The following is a 16,434-nucleotide window of genomic DNA, read 5'->3' on the forward strand; positions in this document are numbered from 1 at the left end:
CAGTTAAAAGATGAGACACTTGTCATTTAATGACGCAGTCAAAATTAATTTTAGTCTACTCAAAAAAAAGATATGTAATAATCACTGTATGCATTTAGATACATCTCACTGGATTTGTAAATTAATATATCAGAAAGTGAAGAGTGCATTTTATCTTTACACATGTCCTCCTGTACATATTATCTCTAGTCAAATTAATATACATTTTCCTGAGATTGACTTCAGCTTTCATTTATCTAACTCTATCAAATCATGCTGGCCCTTTAAACCCAACATAACTTCATGGTCTTCTTCCAATATCAAGGTTCCACCTCTCAGTCTATCCACATTCCTGCCCTGCCTACTTCTTTCTGTTCAATATCCAGTTGTATATATCGCCTAGGTTGCACATTGATGATAACCTACACCTCGATTAGTAAGGAGCAGTGGAAGAATTTAGAAAACATGAATATAATGTTACCTTGTGATTACTGAATATTATTAAAAGCTAAAAATCCTTTGGTCCAGCTTTTGTTAGAGTCACAGTAAAACCCAGTGAGAAATAAAGAGATGTTTACTCAATCACTTTGACAATACTTATGGTAGATTATCCATTCCACATCGTCAGAAATGTGGTAATGAAAGGTAAAATAGGAATGGGTTTATCATGAAGTTTATATCTAATTTGTTCATCCTAAATAGGTGAGTCACTGAATCTATTTTCAAAAAATCAGATTGGTCTTCTTTGTGTTATCCTAGTGTTTGTTTCTGTAATTATCTTTTTAGCTGTGTTGATATAGATCCTAAGACCCTTCAACATTGTTCTAGGAAGATGCATTGAGGCTGAACACTTGTCCTCAACAATGTGACTATTTTACCCCAAAGTACACATTGTGTTATTCATAAGAGGATTAATTTTGCCACAAACTTGAATTTTACATTCTGATTATGATCATGCTTGTGACAGTTAGATGAGCATATGCTCAGGTTAAAATGCATTTCTCTGGTGTCTTAATTAATAAATCAAAAAGGAAGAGAAACTCAACAAAAAAAAATTACAAGTGATGGCAGTAAAGCCCTTCGCCTAGGTCAGGACAGACAGGTTCTTCTTAAACAGTAGGAGATTTGCCTCTTGGTTTTGCAAGGTGATGTCATCAATTCCTCAAATTTTAATTTTCTTTAAGATGTGTTTTGAATACTTATACTTTAGAGGAAATTTTAAGCTATGTTTAATGCTTAAATTGAATCAACATCTTTAAAAGAAATCTTCTGAGCTCTCACTACTTTTCCTTCTGTCCCTCAAAATAATCTAAACCACTTTTAAACTGCGTTTCAAACAAATGTTTGAAATATTCACGTGGGGTTCTTGCTTAGTAAAGGGAAATGAAATCTTAGAACTATTCCAAGTATACTTCAATGTCTTAAATGTTATTTATTTTCATGAAGTTAATAACTTACATGTGCATAAAAATTCTCTAAGCTTCTCATGGCATTATACTATAGAGAGAAAATTTTAGTTGCTAAAAGCTACAGTTCTGTCCAAATTCTTTTCTTGTTTCCAGTAACTCTTTTGAAGTAGATCCTTTATGTCAAAGCCAATTTTCTGCTTCTCTCATTAAAAATCTAACAACCATTATGCAAAAAGAGGAAGAATTGAATAAACAAAAACATTCAAACAAAGGCATCCAATGACTGATTCTTAGCAAGACCAGATAAGCTATCTCCAAAGGAGCAGAATTTTCTGATTTAATTTGCTTTGATAGTCAGTCATTAAAGCAATTGGATTTAATCCCTGTATGTGGAGTTAGCTCATACATCCTTCAAATATAAAAATGACATCACAAACAGATGACAAACTCTGGCCAACCATTTATATATGCACACATACTACCATAAGTGTATATATTCAAACCTATATTGCCAGGCCTCTGTGTAGTCTACATTCTTTCATTCAACCAACATGGAAAGAAAATATTTCAAAGAAAACTCTGTATACTACACATGTACAGACTCCCTTCCTCACTGTTAGTCTGTATGCATATAGAGCAACAACTAATCACACAGATTTCAGTGTAAGGATCTATAAGTAATCTATATTTAAGCTAAATATATAGGGAGACGTATAAAGGATATATGAAAATGCTACAAAATCTCATATAACAGGATTAGCATTGATAGGTCTATTATATGTAAGTATCCAGAACCAATTTCCCATGGATTATGAAGAATGGATCTAAATGCTTATACAAATATATACCTTGAAGATACACACAAGAAAGTATGCACATGTACAATGATATGTTTCAATAATTAATTGTTTATGAACGTATATAGTACATATATTAATTCTTTGTTTTCCACAGAAGATATTTTTACGAATTTATAATGAAGTACTATTTCCATAAGCCTTCTCTCCCTTTCTTCTTTTCTTCTTACTTCTTACCTACTTCTCTGCCTCCAATCTTCCTTTGCTTCATCTCTCTTTCCACCCTTTCTACTTCTTTCTTTACCTCTATCTTTCCCTTATGGCCTTTTCTAAACTAATCATCAAATAACCTATATTTGGAACTAGTATATCTAGAACATTAAATGATAAGTCATAAGAGAAACACCCTGCATCTAAGAGGCTCAATCATACTGGGTGCATGCATGTTGACTGATGAAAATCTTAAGTTTGTAAATAGACCAAATTTGAGTAATGTTGTTATCACTTATATGCCACTTGTAAATTATTTAATCTCACTGTTTGTACTTTCTCACAGTGAAAAATGATAACAATTTAAATTTCATTGAGATTTTTGAAGTTTAAACACAATAATGAATGAAGAAATCCTACTGGGGAAAGTTACTTGTACAAACATTGCATGTCCTTGATATTCAACATTCCAGCCACATAAGCAGTCAAAAATGCCTAGAGTTTTATATTTCTCTTTACAAAACCCACTTAAAAATGAAAAACAGTGTCTAATGAATATTTGTTGAAAAATAGGTTGGATGATGCCAAAATGAAAGATGGCACAGGACTCATTCATTCTGCAGTATTCCCTGATGCATCATAAGTGATTTCTCTTGGAAATGTACCTAAAGTATGATCCATCCTATTATAAAAACACTCGCTCAACTATGTTCATAACAGCTTTATTCATAATATCCAGGAACTGGGAAAAAACTAGATGTCCCTCAGCCAAATCATGGATAAGGGAAATGCAGCATATTTATATTTACAAAAGAGTATTACTCAAAATGACATCTAGAAATTGGCAGGCAAATTGATGGAACTAGAAAAAAATCATTCCGAGTGAAGTAACTCTGACCCAGAAATAGCAACATGGTATGAACTCACTTAAAGTGAACATTAGCTGTTAAGTAAAGAATATTCATGCTATGTATAATCCACAGATCTAGAGAGGTTAAATTAGAAAGAGGCTGCAGGGAGGATGCAAGGATCTCCCTGGGAAGGAGAAATAGATTTTGTGAATGGAATAGGGGTGGTAGAAATGGGAACAGAGGGATCAGATAAGGGGGAGGCAACACTTGGAGAGCTTACTGGAATTGAGGGACATTTAAGGGGTGACATGAAAACTTAGTGCAGTAGAAATTCCCTGGAATCTATGAGAGCACACTGAGCGAAGACTCCTTCTATTAGTAGAGCATATGGAGCCCGAACTGCCCATCTTCTATAGCCAGGCAAGACTTTCAGCAGTGATGTAGGAATGCCAACCCAGATACAAAGCCTTCTATCTACAATCTGTCCTGTCTGCCAAATGTTCTGGGGCAATGGTGGTGCAGACTTGTGGCCATGGCCAACCAATGACAGGGCCAACTTCAAGCCCATGTCACAGAAGGGAGCAGATGCCTGACACTACTTAGATGGCCCCAAACCAGTAACTAAATAGTCCTGAGACCCTGGATAGAACCAAACATGACTGAAAAAATCAGATGGTTTCAAGTAATATCCTGTTTTACTCATAAATCAGTTTGTAGGCCAATTGTCATTAGAGTGATTTCATCCAGCAACTCATAAGAGCCTTTGCAGTGACCCACAGCCAAACACTAGGCTGAGCCAGTGAACCCTGCAGAAGACAGGGAGGAAGGATTTAGGAACCAGAGGAGTTGAGGACACCATAGGAACATGGCCCAAAGAATCAACTAAGCAGGGCTCATGGAATCTCAGAAACTAAAACAACCACTGACCTGTGTTGAAAAGCAGAAGGCAGAAGAAACCCACAATATACATGAGAGTTATACTCCTCATTGTACTCTGGGAAATTGATGGACTACTTTATCTTTCTTGGTCTCTTCTGAGTTCTCTAAATGTGAATCTGTATCTCAATTTCCAATTGCTTGCAACACTGACAAGATACAATTACTAGGATAAGTGAGAGTTAGGGCCAGCCAAACATATTTATATATTGCAAAGATAATAGGAAATACCTGTCAATCAGTCCTCAAAACTTTGAAATAAATGGAAAAGTCCATAAAATAACATATAGTCTTGTCTCTTAAGTGTTTTTTCAAACCAGTAGGACTAAATTATACACATATGATGAAAGAGAGAAGAACATAAGATGTTTTCATTTTAGCATCGTAGATTTATAAATTATATAAACACATTTATAATCATAAAGAAACATACATAGAATTTGTATGTCAATGTTTTCCAAGGTGACATAAATTCAAACTTTTATTGCCCTGGTGTTGGGATTCAGAAGTATCATGGACCATTAACAAGTAGAGGCTTTCAGAAGGTCTAAGATCATTAGGAGCTTGTGCTCAAACTGGACTGTGGGGACACAGTCCATTCTGTCTCTCCAGCATCCTGGCTGGAAATGTAAGCAGTTTACCCTTCCACCAACTCCCGTTCTAATGTGCCACCTTCACAAAGACCTAAGATAATTGTAACTCTAGGACTTTGGATTGAAAACTTCATAACCATGAACCAAATAAAAGAATGATCAATGTTAAGGGCTTGCTTTCAGAAGCATACTCATAAGCAGAAACTACCATTCAAACTACTTGTTAATTCCCCATCACTACTATCACAAATCAGGACAAATGTGGGACCTTAGAGCATACCACATTTATTTCCTCTTCACTCAGGAGACCACACTCCAGCATGGGTCTTACTAGGATGAAATCAAAGCACTGGAAGCCTACATTCTTCTGCAGGTTACAGAGAAACCTGTGCCCTTGACTTTTCAAATTCCCATAGACTCCAGGGTTTCTTAGACCAAGGCTATTTGTCACTAAAAGTTAATAAGGGTGGATGGAGTTTTTCCCAGACTCTACCCCGACATTGAGATTCCCGGTGCCTTCCTTCATTTTACAGAATCCTGTGATTACAGAAGCATGTTCAGAGAAGTCAAGATCACATTTCCTCTAAGGATTCTTGACTTAATTACATCTTCTGAGTTTCTGTTAGAGTCAGATATGATAACACGCTTAAGTCCTACCATATGGCACCAAAGGGAATGAGTGGCTTTATTTACCATGCTATAAATGACTAGTGCCATACCTGGAACAAATAATTTGGGAGCAGATATATGTTTGTTTGTTTTTCTGCCTTTATAAGAAATATTATATGCTGTCATTGTTACCGGACTACCTTGAGAGCCAAATATTGGAAAAATCAATTAGTTAATCATCAACCTCAACTGCTATCCATAAACAGTATGCCACTTCAAACAACATGAAGTTAATGGTTGACTTTGACCACAAACATTCCATAGCTCTGCTCAAGGTGAATTGGATAGTGCTCCCTGTTAGATCAAACAGTGCCTAATTTCTGATGTTTTCATCAAGCCTTTTTTCATAACTCCTCAGCCAACAATTATGAGATAAACATTTGCACATTTTTTAAAAGACAGAATGTTACTCTTTCACTGTGGCCCTCCTACTAATTTCAGATAGCTCTCTCCTTTGCAACTGATGGGATTTGGTTAGTCATACTTCCATCTTAGCACCTGTGACCTCCACCTTTGTATGTCTGCTTTTTAACCAAAAAGAGATGGCTTGTTTGATGCGTTTCTATTATCTTAAATATAACTGAGAGGTTATGAAGACATTTCTACTTGAACATGACTATGATATCTGCTAAGATACTGAAACACTTAAATAGCTGCCTCCATGAGAAAACCAAAGAGAGAGTGGGCTAGCTCTAAGCCCAATGCCTTTGCACAACAAGCTAGAATCATATTTTTAAACTTCAGGGCAGGGTCTAGCTAGTAGCAGATGTAGATATTTGTTGTGTAAAAATAATAAAACCACCTCTTAAATTGATAAATGTTTAAAAACTAAAAAGAAAAGAAAATAACATTTTTTACCACTTTATACAACAGTCTGAAGGTTACTAGTCTTCCAAATTGTGTGCTTTATGCTTTAAAAATGAGCTGAGGTATTATAATTCAGGGATGAGTTCACAGTAGAAAGAAAATTTTATGTCACAAGTGAAGAAACAGTTTTAGAATATGTTTCATTTTATACCTCTTTAATTGGTATGTGCCCTCATGCATGTCAAGGTTTGTGTATAGGTGTGAAAGTCTGGCTTCTGAAAGTAGGTTCTTGCATTGTATAATGTGGGTTCCCAGAACCAACACCACCAGCAAAGGAATATCAAGTGCTGTCTTGTATTTATGACATTTTCATGGGTCTGGGAGCAAAATTGAATAAAGAAGGCACAGGGGTGTAAAACACAGAAATGGGCCCAAATAAGTTATAGACAGTTCTCCAAAGATAAAGTTATATAAAGCAAATAAAAGTGGGATGCTTCTCTCATGATATAGGACAAGATGCCATTCATTTAAAAGATAAGACATCTCCACAGGGAAGGAGGATAACATTTGAAATGTAAATAAATAAAATAACCAATAAAATATGGAAAAAAAGATAAGATGCTGATAGAGTGTTTTAAGACACAAAAGATTTCAGAGCACAGTAACTTCTTTCTACTTTAAAATCACATTGTTTTTATAAACATCAATATCAATAAAACATAAAGATAAAATTATTTCATTTTTATATATAGGTTTTCAAACAGAAATGGTAGCTACACAAAACAGCTATTATGTTAGCTGAGTGTTTGCAAGTGAAGATAAATTATTGTTGGTCTAGGTTATAGCATCTTAAGGAATACTTCAGTTTATTTGAAACTGATCTACTTTGGGTAGTCTGCACCCTCAAACAAGACAGTAGTTATATTATACAAGTCAATACTAGCCACAAAAATACTAAATAAAACACATTCCAAAAATATTAGGTTTCTAAAGGGCAAAGAAACCTCCTAGGACTTGAGGGGTATAAGGAGGGAAAAGTTAAAAGGGAAACTTTAAGAATAGGAGGAAATTGCTCTTGCCTTCTTGCTCTCCTTCTGTCCTCTCTCTCCTGCTCCTCCTCTCTCCCCATTTCCCTCTCCTCTCTCTCACTACTTGCTCATGGCCAGCCTCTACTCCTCTACTCTCTCTGACTTTTTCTTTGTCTACTATCGTCGCAGCTCCCCTCCCCCATGCCCTGAATAAACTCTATTCTATATTATATATAAACATATAGGAAGAAATTAAAACAATAAATACATTGTCAGTAGAAAAATAAAAACAAAATCAAATGTATATAAGAGGAACATAATCACTATTATAGTGCAAGAAGGAAAATGTATAATTGTTTTTATGAAAGTTATGACCAATATACAGCTTTTTAACTTATTTTAGACTAATTATTAAAACACATTACCCAATTTTTAAAGTAATTGGTAGGTAAGCCATTCAGCAGATTAAATTTATGAATCGTCATTGCAAATCTCATTGTACAATAAAATGATTAAGGAGACAAATTATTTCCAATATTGTTTCTCAGAATTGATGCTATCCCAACTTGTTTTCAAAATTAGATAAAGGAGCTAACAAGAAAGGAAAGTGAGACTCATTTCTCTGTTCCCATTTCCAGTGGAAATCAATGAGAAACCTATGCCAGTGTTCTGAACAAAACAAAAGGACAACAAACACTTCTCCCAACCTCATTTTCTGAAGGGGTATTTCATCAGGACTGGGCCCTCAGATCCTATTGTCATTGGTCATTGTTGTTTTTCAGTGAATAACCGGCCCATAGCTCTCATTGTTCCCTAAACCTATTCCACTTCCAGATGGAAGATCAATGTGACAAGTACCCATTCCACATTGCCTGACCTAACTGCCCTGACCATTCAACAGTATCCCCAGAATGCACACATCCATTACATCAGCGAAGAACATGAACTTCTCTCCATCTTTACTCAACATCTCTGACTCTCTCAATCTCAGATGGATCATTGCTATAATCACCTAACAAAATCTTCTACCAATTACGTCTTACCTCTGCATCCACCTCTCCACCAATGGTCCAACGTCCTAATAAGCTCTGTGGCCCTCTTCTTTTTACATCACTTGGTAGAAAGCAAGACCTATCTGCTAGAAGCATGCCCATTCATTCTAGCTGCAACCCTGCTTCTGAGTACCTTGCTCTTCTTTCTTGCCACCTTTGATAAATTGTACTTCCTACTTTATAGCATTCAACAAATCATTTAAGAGTTGCTTTACTGTTTATTGTGCATAAAATTGTTGTGTCAAACAATGGCTAAGGTTAAAATAATATAAACAGTGTTCATGAATTTCTCTTGTATAATGTAAAATATCTCACAAGTAAAAGCCTATGGCATCAATTTTATTGAGGTCTAGTCTCAGTGTGAGGAAGGTTCTAAGAAAGGTGGGAATGGGAGAGGTGCTGATTCAATAATGACTTGGAATCAGTAGTGAATATATGTTGTCAGTTCAAATGCTCTCTCTTTGCCCAAGGATTTTCATCATTCTTCCTTTTTCCTTCTTACATTCTTTTTCATCTCCCTTTTCATTCTTTCACCTTCTCCTGACCAGAGAGCCTAAACCCAGTCTTTTATTTACTTATTACTTATCTTTTATTTAGACCATTGTTAATACATGTTTAGAAATCCTAAAATTTACATACATTTCATGAATTCCAGATCAATAATTCCAATCCCTGCTCCCTTAAAGCAGAAACTAAACACAAATCAAAAGCACATTTACTTATAGTCTTTACACACCCTGTTCTTCAGAGGTAGCTGGGCACAGCTCTTGCAAATTCCTGGTACAGCAGAAAGCAGCCTTTAGTAACTATTTTCATGTAAAAACAAAAAGGTAGAAGACTACTAAGATTAAAATCATTTCTTCCAAAGTTTTAAATTTTGTACAAGTAAAATAGGCACTGTTGTCTGCAATCCTTCGCGTAGCTAGGAGAACAAAGCACTAACTTTTTATATGCTTACACATCATCTTTTAATTCTTTAATCATGGTTTCCTATCCTAGAAATTCTATGGCTTCATGTACTCTCCTTCTAATACTATTTGTTTCTAGCTCACATACAAGCCTTCCTGCTATTAAAAAAAAATCTATTAGTGGCTTGTTTTTTATAGATTCCTTTCATTTCCTATCCATGCCTTTTCTTCTTGAGACCACTTTAACTCTCTATCCGTGATATCCCAAATTTGACCCTGGCTAGTTAATGCAGCAGTCATGGGACTGGAGGGTATGTGTATGTCCTTATAATTCCAAATTCAAGGCCAAGTCTCACAATAAACAATTTCTACAAAGGACCACGTAGGTGTTTATGACCTCTGTGATTATGTTGCATAGATCCTTACTCATGGCCCTAAAGGCCAAACAAGAAAGTCTGTTCCTTGTCCTCCACAGCCTCATGATTGCCTCAATTCCTGAGAACTCTGTTTCATTTATTAGGGAGTTATTAGCTCTGTGCACTGGCGGGAAGTATGTTCTCCAAGAAAATAGATTGAAAGTAAAATAGGAGAGACAGCAGATCAGTTTCAGGGCAACAGTAACCATCAGCACATTCAGGAATCAACAGTCTGGCAATGCTCCAGGAGCAGGAATAGTGTCACACCTCCCCTTATGCAGCTATGCTGGACCAAGCACAGAAATTCTGTTGAGTCTCCATGGCATACCCAATGCATTAATACAGTATGCAAGTGGAACTCAGAAGTCACTTCACAGGAATTTCCAAGGGATTTTTGGTGCCTCATATACACTTCAGGGTTGCATGCTACAATCAAATGGGGAACAAAGATCCAAAAAAGCTGACAAAAAAAAAAGAGTAGAGTGAAAGTAAGTATTCTTTGTGATTTTAGAGCCAAACGATTTTTATTACTGTGATAGGGGGTAAAGTCGACACTTCTAGTTCCCCAAGATGCTTTTCCCCTCAGGAGTAATGCCAATTTGGCAGTCATAACCCAGTCATTGAGTTCAAAATCAGTGAAATATTACAGTGTTTTGAATGAAAACAAAAGCTGCCATTTTGACCAAGTGACCTGCATGCTTCACCCACCTGGTTCTTATCTCTCATTGGAACCTATAGGGAACAAGCATCAATGTGGCTGAGACTTCCCTGAGAACTAGACTACACTAAGAAGGCTAATGGTCTACTGTCCTCTTCATCTGTGTCTTTCAAGTGTTCAAAATTGATTTTGAAGTAAAACAGAAGACTGTATAGCCAAGATGGAGACTATTTATGGGTAGGAAAAATTTATCCCTGGCCCTCAAATGCAAAGATCAACATATAAGACCTATGGTTGAGTGGATTAATCTAAACATCCATGCACACAAGGGTGAAGATCTCCATAGAACTTTAGCCTGCTCCTTGGAGGGGAATAGTTTTATGCAAAAGTAAATCCCAGAGAGCATTTCTTCCTTGTGTGGGGAGCACAGAGAAATGATTTTCTCATATCACTAATATGCCCAGTTGATTCCTGAGGCCTTGCAAGAATGAAGGCAACTTCTTCAAATGGGCTCTCTGTGAAAGCAGTAAGCAGACTATTTCTAGGTACAGACACCTGGAGGGAGCAAGTTATAAACCAGGATTTATAATACCTTGTAGAGCAAACAGCTGGTTCTTAAACAAACCAGTAACCCAAAGAAAAGGGGGAAACATGTGTTTTATGTTGAGTGAGACTCAGAAAACATGACAGCCAAATGAAATATGAATATATATATATGTATGTACACACACACACACACACACACACACACATATATATATAGTTTGAGTAGTGACTTCTATCTAAGAAGTATGATGGACAGTGCTTACTGTGATAATAGCATGAGTTTTATGTACATATTTGTTCTTATCAAATGAAGATGGATACTTCAGAATTAGCAGGAAATTAGCATTATGCCTAGAAGCTGTTTTAAATATGTTCCTTTCCATTAATAGATAAGATTGGCAAATTGCAAACAACTGTTGAAGCTCAGTAAATGGTGGAAGAAATTAACTATACTGGTTACTTGGTTTTGTTTGTGTATTTGAATCTGTAAGAAAATGCTTGAGGGAAAAAAATAAGTGCATTGATTTCCTTATCTAAAAAAAAAAAAAAAAAAAAAAAAAAAAAAAAAAAAAAAAGACACTGTGCCTGCCAGGTAATGTGTCCAAGTTTTATAAATATAACAGAAATGCCCAGATCTATTTAAATTCATATGAAATCACAGTTGGGGCTGCTGAACATATGGATAGAAATAAAAAAAAAAAGAAAAAGAGAAAAATAACTGGGGAAAGGAGAATTAAGTCTTAAAGAAGAGAGAGATGGTCCAGTGGGTAAAGGGTTTTCTGCATAGGTGTAAGGACCAGAGTTCAGAAATCCAGCTCCCATGTAAAAGGTAGGTGTATGTGTATAAGCCCAGCATTGCAGGAGTCTAAACAGGCAGACCCTGGAGGCTTCCAGGTCAATTAAGTTACCTTACCAGTGAGCTCTAGGTTCAGTAAGAGATTCTATCTCAAAAACAATAGGTTGAAAATGATGTACAAGTATACCCAATGTTGACCTCTGGCCAACATTGAATGCACTGGTACATATCTGTAAATGCACACACACACACACACACACACACACACACACACACATACACACACACACACTAACATGAACGTGCACAAGCACATACACACAGGCACACGCACACACACTCTTACAAAGATTAAAAAAGTGAGCATTCATAAACTCTTTGTTGGGCTAAACCATTAACTACATCATTCAAGAAGTGAGTGAAATATGAGTGAGGGAACAGGCAACCTTGGGAGATAGGAGGCTGGGGGACCCTCCAGAATGCACCAGAGACCTGGGAGGTTAGAAACTCTCAGGACTCAAAGGGAGGGACCTTAAATGAAATGTCCTACAGTCGGGAGAGGGAACTTGTTCTTTCCACCTCCAGCAGAGGGATGAGGTTGCCATCCCACAGTCAAAAATGAGGGAGAGGGGGGCCATCCCACAGTCACAACTCTGACCCATAATTGTTCCTGTCTAAAAGAATTACAGGAATGAAAATGGAGAGGAGCCTGGGGAAAAGAAGGCCCAGTGACAGCCCAAATTGAGATCCAGCTCAAGGGGTGGTTCCCAAGGCCTGACACTATCACTGAAGCTATGGAACACTCACAAAAAAGGACCTGGCATGACTGCACTTCCAAAGACCCAACAAGCAGCAGAAAGAGTCAGATGCAGTTATTTGCACCCAACCAAGCAGCTGACCCCTGTTGTTGAATTAAAGAAAGCTGAAAGAAGCTGAGGAGAAGGGTGATCCTGTAGGAGGACCAGCAGTCTCAATTAATCTGGACCTCTGAGATCTCTCAAACACTGGACCATCTAACAGGCAGCACACACCAGCTGATATAAGGCCCCTAACACACATACAGTAGAGGAATTCCTGGTCTGTGTTCATTCAGAGATGATGCACCTAACCCTCAAGAGACTGGAGGCCCCAGGGAGTTTAGAGATCAGGTGGGGTAGGGGTGGGGGCATCCACATGGAGATGGGGTAGAGTGGGGAGGAGATGTGGAATGTGGAACATTCAGAGGGTGAATGGGGAGGGGATAAAATATGGAATGTAAAAAAAATCAATTAATAAAAACAGGAAAAATATGACAAAAAAGCTACCAGAAAATACACTTTTAATGCTTGACAGCACTACTAACCCTCCTTCACAACCAAGATCAAGTTACGAACATCTGACTGCTGCTAGCACTCCCTCAGATGATAGGCAGTTGATCCTCTGAAACTGCACAAAGCTTTGTTTGCAATCGTCCATATTTTGTTTTTGTTTTATGTATGTATGTATGTATGTATGTATGTATGTATGTATGTATTTGAATTTGTGAAGGAAGCAATACTGAGTAGTGCAAGCATTGCAATGTGGTCTATGGACATGCTTGAGAAACGGGAAGAGTAGGCACGTGAAACATACTGAAGGAGAAGCTGAGGAAGGTATCAAAGATATTCTGTCCTTTCCAGGGAAGAAAAACAGCAGTCAACAGAGCATGGGAGCATAATCGGCTTAAGACCTCTTTAAGTAATCACAAACCAATTAAATTGAGGCAAGAACTTTCTTTATGGTTTCCTGACAGGGATTTGTTTAGGTTGCTCTATTTTAGCTAGACTTACTCCACACAGTATCTTTGTACGAGCAATCCATCAAATATGTCAAGTGGAAAAGGGTTTTTCTTTTTTTTGGGGGGGTTATCTCTTGCTGAACAGAAACACTTTTCATTATGCTATATCACATACACAGTTATTTTTATTTGACTCTCACTTGGAATGCTCCTGCTGCATAGCATATTGAATTCTTTATTGACCATAAAATGTGCTGTTGCAATTAGAAGGTTTCCTTTTTGTTCTCAGCATTTGCCTTTCTGGAGGCATTTAGAAGCTCATTTGCTGATTATCTGTTTTTTCAGAAATGTATGTGACTTAGCAAAACTGAACTGGCGCTGTGGTTAAATTCCTGGCATGTTACACTTGTTCCAAGATCCACAATCAAGCTGGGAATAGCAGCATGTGGCAAGGCTTTCAAACATCCTCTATGAGGATTTTCACACTAGCAGAAATTCTAGAAAACTAGGGGGTGCAGAAGAAAAACATATTCCACTAAGTAAATTGATATAAATTTCCGTAAGAGCCAATCTTATAAATCATTCAACTTGCTCAGACTCTGGGAGCATTAAGTGCTTGCTTCTTCAAGTGGTTTTGGGAACAATTGCCTCAATGTGATATTACAAAATAGAACAGGAGAGGTTTTATGCCAAAGGCCACCTTTAAACAATAAAAAACTTCAGAATCCCAAGATGAAGGAAGGTTTGGAATGGGGAACTCAGCATGCCCCATGTTTTAGTTCTTGCAGATCCCATGGAGGTGTGGCCTTAGAGAATCACCAATAAATGAAAGTTGAGAAATGAATTAACAAATACAAAAAGAACCCCCATTTGATTTTCTTTTTATTTTTTTTTAACTTTTAATTGACCCTTTGTGAATTTTCTCAGCAACACAATGAGGCTGGCCCATCTGGTCTTTAAAGAATGTGTTTATGTTATTTCTAATAAATAAACAACAAATAAGAATTGAATGCTTGAGCTGCAAAAGGACTGATGTCTAAGGCTTCTAAATCACCTCTCATCCATTTCTCTGCATGAATACTTCCCTTGAGTTTGGTTGGTACCTGCATGTGTCTTCTGGTCTCAGAGTTAATCTGTGTTGTACTCTATAGCCACTATCAAGGAAAGTGAAGCATCATGACTTTTGAGAAATACAATAATGGATGCTGAGACCTAAGGCCTCCAGGAATAGACTTTGAAGCCACTTTGATGCTCTGAGGCTGGGGACTCTAGGACAGCTTTGAGGTTCACTCTCAAGCATTCTCCTCCATCATCTCACCTGCACCCAGACAGCCAACAGGAGACTGGGAGAGTCTTCAGAGTGCCTGCTTAGCTACACTAAGTGTTTACTCAGCCTTGTGGTACACTGGTGATGTAGCAATGAACAATACAGAAAAGTGGCCCCCTCTAGAGACTTCCCAGTTTGCTGAATTAATAGGCGCATATGGCAAGGGCATTTAGCTCCTCAAAGCAATCATCTTACAAGCACCCAACAGGCAGTTATTTGTTTTTGTGCTGTTTTTCTTAAGTCCCTCAATCATTTTTTTTTCCAGCTCTTTGCTCAACTGGCACCAGGTAATGGAACCAACTTCTAGTTACCTTATTAACATTATGTGCTAGAGAGATGGCTCAGTAGGGAAAGTGCTTGCCTCACAAGCCTGCAAAACTGAGTTCAGGTGCCCCAAACCCACAGAAAAGCCAAATGCAGTAACATAGGTGCGTATAATCACAGTAGGTCCTGGAAATAGAATGGAAGGTAGAGGGGAAGATTCTCCGGAAGCTCATGGGACCAGTCAGCCTTGACACACAGAAGCAGGGCACAAGACAGGAAGCCATGCCTGAAGGTTGTCCTCTGACTTCTACACATGTACACACACACACACACACACACACACACACACACACACACACACCACAATCTCTATCACATTTATTCCTCTAGCCAACCTCCTCCTACACTCAAGCATGTAATTAATAATATGGCCTTCACTCTCAGTTCATCATATGTTCTTTCTTAGAATATTAACTATTAGGAACTGACAAAAATTTTAATGGCACTAACTACTGAACTCATGGACTTTCCTGGTCAAGGATTTGATACCAATCAGATGCAATGGTCCTGAAACTCAAAGGTGCCATAGTGTATTTATTGGCAACTCATCAGCTGCCCAGTTACTCAGACTGGGAATCAAAATGTATGTGTTTCTTCCTGTTTATTTTAATTTGCTTATTGAATTTAATAGCATGTTTACATGTATGGATGCATGAATGTCTTGTCACTGCTGCATAGGTCAGAATACAACCTTTAGCAGTTGGCTCTTTCCCTCCACTATGACAATCCCAGAGATTGAACTCTGGTCCTCAGGTTGGGAGGCCATCTCACCATTCCCATATGCTCATTTAGACATAACTAATGAGTTCTATTAGTGTTGTTAAGAAAGCCACATACTTATCAAATATCTGGCTGAAGAACAGATGAGTTAATCAACAATTATTAATTAAAATATTGGTAATATCCAGGATATATGTACCCAGGATTTCATTGGATTTTTATACTAATAAAGTTCACAGAAAAATATCCTGATGTCCCAGCTGTAATGATCTTTTAGGAATTCAGATGGCTACACATGATGCCTACAGTTGCTAATAGGATAGTAATGATCTTTTATTATGATATGACTGAACCTCTGCAATAAATTTCATTCCCCCCTGGATTGCATTAGAAACAATAAATGGCACTGCCACCACAAAACAGCCCAGGCAATGTAACAGGTTTTTAATTTTATGAGTCTATCTTCCTTTTAGAATGATAGTATTTGCCATAAAAAGTTAAAATTCCAAATCTATGAAAAAGAAATCCCAAGTACAGTTCTACCTGAAAGTACAGATCATTATCTCTGTCTTTCCAAGTTTCTAGCAAAACAAAAGCATCCCTCCTTACTCTATTCAGCTACTTTTGAATTTTAGATCATTTGTTTTGTTTG

General features: G+C 37.3%; 1 protein-coding gene across 4 annotated transcripts in view; it reads right to left on the minus strand.

Annotated features, from left to right (window-relative positions):
* Positions 1-16,434, minus strand: part of Kcnip4 (Kv channel interacting protein 4) — a 1,135,620-nt gene that overhangs the window by 934,051 nt on the left and 185,135 nt on the right. The gene's annotated exons all lie outside the window — the stretch shown is intronic.

Source organism: Mus musculus, chromosome 5 (genome assembly GCF_000001635.26).
Source record: "Mus musculus strain C57BL/6J chromosome 5, GRCm38.p6 C57BL/6J".
Classification (NCBI taxonomy): Eukaryota; Metazoa; Chordata; class Mammalia; order Rodentia; family Muridae; genus Mus; species Mus musculus.